This window comes from Micromys minutus (genome assembly GCF_963924665.1).
Source record: "Micromys minutus genome assembly, chromosome: 20".
NCBI lineage: Eukaryota > Metazoa > Chordata > Mammalia > Rodentia > Muridae > Micromys > Micromys minutus.
Genome location: NC_137955.1, coordinates 29273651 through 29277882, shown reverse-complemented (window position 1 = coordinate 29277882; position 4232 = coordinate 29273651).

Sequence of the window (4232 nt, the reverse complement as noted above, 5' to 3'; positions counted from 1 at the left end):
CAGGCTGCATGCTGTGCTCTGACAAGCGTGTTTACTTTTCCAGAGAGTAGAATCACATTGTGGTCTCCTCAGAGTTCAGTGATGATCATGGGTGCAGGACTGTAAATCTTCCTTTGACGTCTTAACAGAATCGTTTTCAGAACGGATAATTCTCTACTAAAAATACCAGACCCTGACAATATTTAGTGTGAAGAGCAATACCCTGTTAGGAAGCAAATACATGGGCTCACGGACTTGTTAAAAGTTAATAAAGAAATAGCTCATTTTTAGAGCCAGGAGTTTATGGTCTCTGCATCATCGATTTAATTTAAGCATTGCTGAGACAATCTTTAATCTCCCCATTTTGTAATACCTTATTTATGGTGCATCCTCCTTTTTTAATTTGGGGGGAACATTAGCCTGCCAGAGCCAGCAGATGAAAGTGTTAAAAAGAGGTCAAACGGAAACAAAGGCCATTACCTGCCATATTTCAGACAGGACTGGGGCACTTAGCCGAGGAGACACTTGGTTATTAGATTAATTTCAAAGGACCTTTTACAAGTTGCTTAATTCCATTAAAAGAAAAAAAACCCATGGATCACAAACTCAAATTTCCTTTCAAATGAGGTTATTTGACAAATGAGAAATGGCCTCAGTGTTATAGAAAAAGCATCCCGCTGTAAAGAGAGCTTGGTCCTCATGTGAGACTATCCTATTTATGTAAATATATCTGAAGCACCTTCAGTAAGCTTTTAGTTTTCTACGATCTATTAGTTTAGTGTTTATTAAAAAAGAAAATAAAAAACCCATATGTAGAATCACTTGGCACTCACAAGGAATGCTTGAACAACAAACATCCAATAGATCTGCTCAGAAGAAACACAGAAACCCTTCAAACCCACTGGGCTGCTCTGTCCGCAATTATTCTTACTGCTTTGAAAGGAAGCTGCCTCAGAATAGGCCTTGTAATAAGCGCCGTGTGTGTCTTCTCTAAGACCAAGCTAAGGCAGTTTGGCGTTCTCCTACTGTGACTTGTGATTTCTACTCCAAGAAAATAAAGGCTTTCTGGTATCGACTGTACTTACTTAAAAAATAATTCAAGTATAAATTGAAGCTTATGCCACCTTTTGAAGACCTACTGGCCGGAGTGCTCTATCCGTTCGTGTCTTCAGCAAGATGAACGAACGGGTGGATGGAAACCATCGGGCTGTCTTCCATCCATACACCTAGTTTGGCAGCTCTCCGTAGCCTTACACATTACATGGCAAAGTTTTCTGAGTTTGAAGAATGAGGTGGTACAGTATGGCTGGACCTTACGTTGTAGTCAGATGATAGATAACACACTCCTTGACACGGCTTCTTTTGTTTGGTTTTCTTTTCTTAGTCCTATAAGTTTGAAAAGAATGCAACTTTAAAAAGTGATTTCTCACAAAGAGTAAATATGCCTTTTGCAAATCAATTTTTGTAACGTTATTTATATGATATTACTTAATAAACTGTTTTTTTCTAACTCGTTTTTTTTTCCCACAATTCTCTCAACTATTGTTTGTCATGGCGGAGTTTTTGTTGTTGATGTTGTTGTAACTTCTGTTTTTTTTGTTGTTGTTGTTGTTTTTTTTTTTTTTTTTTTTTTTGGTTGGGGGTAGATAGTATATTTAACAACTTTTAATTTTCGAAGTCCAGTATTTCAACTTCTTGGATAGCTAACTAAAGTTAATTCATTACTCTGGAAGTAGCTTGTAACCCATCATTTCTCCCAAACAGCAGTCTATAACACTGGCCCTACGCTATGCATCACACTGTCGGGACACCAAGAATCCTGCAGTTATTTATGGTGCTACTGTATCGAAAACAAGGTTGTTTATCCCCCATGGTAATTGCTTCAGATAAAAAAAAAAAGTGGCAGTTCTATATTTGTGTCCCTTCCAAACCCCCATCCTTTATTCCATTCCTTTAAAAACAACTGTCTGTGGATCTATCATTTAGAGAGAGGGAGAGGGAGAGAGAAAGCAAGAACCAGACTGGAGTAAACTGAGAAGAAAAGCCAACATCCTCATACAAGGAATAAATGGGGGGCGTTTTCAGGCCAATCAGAGCTGTAAGGCTGCCTCCCTTTTATACAGAGGCTAGTCGATCATTATTTTTAAGTAGTAGAATTCACAGCTGTGCCTAGGAGATTTTCCTTTATTTGTTTCTTTGTTTCTAGTATTCTCTGTTGAGAGCACACAGTGCGTTGTGGAAAGTTCAACAGAGAACCAGACTAGGATCTCCCCTTCTCTCTAGGCAAGGAAGGTATTCGTTACTTTTGTGCTCCTGTGATTAAAAACACCAGACCAAAAGCAACTGAGGGAAGAATGAGTTTCAGAGAAAGAGTCCATAGCAGAAGGGAGACAGAACAGCAGGTGGCCTGAGCAAGAAGCCTGTTTCCTTTAGCCGGAAATAGGAAGTGGAGCGGAAACCGGAAGTGCGACAGCAAGGCTTTCGACTCTCAAAGCCTTTCCCCAATGCCATACTTCCTCCAGCATGGCTCCATCTCTGAAGGATCTGTAACCTCCACAAACGGGGTCACCAAGCTGAGGACCAAGTGTTCACATATGCGACCCTATTTTAGGCATTTCTCAGTCAAACCACCACAAGAGATAAGAAATCAAACAGAGCAACAGGGCTGGAGAGGTGGCTCAGAGGTTAAGAGCACTGACTGTTCTTCCAGAGGTACCGAGTTCAAATCCCAGCAACCACATGGTGGCTCACAACCATCTGTAATGAGATCTGATGTCCTCTTATGATGTGTCTGAAGACAGCTATAGTGTACTCATATAAATAAAATAAATAATAAAGTATTAAAAAAAAAAAACAGAGCAACAGGTGAAAGCAAAAAGAAAAGGATGCTTAAGCCTTGTAATGTGTCTCACCTGAGATCCCTAAAGGGAACTGGGCTTAGAAAATTCAAATAGTATCAGAAGGTATGAATGCCGCATAAACTTTTTTGTTTCTTCACTTGTCATTTTGTATTTCTTCGTGTTATTTTGCCAGGTGGGTTAGAAGGAATGTATTCAGAAACAGAAGTCTGCAGAAGGAAATGAGGCTGTTAGAAATAGTACATAGTGTGCTGTAGAACCAAGTATCTCCCCACTCAGCACCCCAACCTCAGCCCCAACTCTGTACAACACTCATAATTGTCTCATCCCTAAGGACAGACAACACTGACGAATGCTGGCTAAAACTTTCCTAACCTTGTATGCTAGGACAGGCAGGACGCACCGGAAGTACATGAAGCACAACCAGCCCTGCTTAGACAGACCGCTGGTATGCCTGCCTCACTATAAAAGGGCTGTTTTCCCCCCCTCCCTCCCTCCTTCCTCATGCACTGAATAAACTCTATTCTATAGTATACCTTTGTGTGTGGTCCCTCAAGGTGAAGGGATGCCTCAGCATGGGCCTGCCAAGCCACCCCCTTCTCCCATGCCTGACTACATCTCCATAGAACTTATACCCCCTCCAAACTATCTTTTTATAAACACATCAAGCCGTGTCTACTCATCATCATAAACATTCTTTGCTATGTTTTTAGTAAAGATTAGGGGAAACAACCTGTTTATTACAACCAAATAAATAAGTAAATGACTGCTGTCTCTATAGAATTGATCTATTACTGTTTATTATTATTATTTTATATGTTACATCATGACTGCAGTTTCCCCTCCCTCCCCTTCCCCCAGTCTCTACTCCGACCCAGCTCCCCTCTCTCCCAAATTACCTTCTGCCTACTCTCAGAAAAGAGTGGGCCTCACAGGAACATCAACCAAACAGGGCATAACAAGCCACAAGAAGACCATGCACATACTATCACATCAAGGTTGAACAAAGCAACTCTAAGAGGAAAATGGTACCACATGTAAGCAAAAGAGTCGGGGACATCCCTCATCCCCACTGTTAGGATGTCTCACTCTTGTAACATAAGAAGTAGCCTTTCTCCCTCTTCTACTTATGTACTGGGAAGCACACTGCTTCCAAGACATCCCAGGCAGGCAGAACTCAACCACTTGGGCCCAAACTAAGTGGGAAGAGGCTAGGATACAAATGACAGCTAGGGTATCATCAAAAGAGAAAGTCAGAAATCATTTCAAGTTCAGTCCTTGTTTCAAGTTTAAAAAAAAAAAAAAACATTTTAATGAGTATTTGTTTACCACCCCTGACTCCAAGCCCATGGAAGGCATTGATAATCAATTGAAACATTCATTGATCTCCTAAGT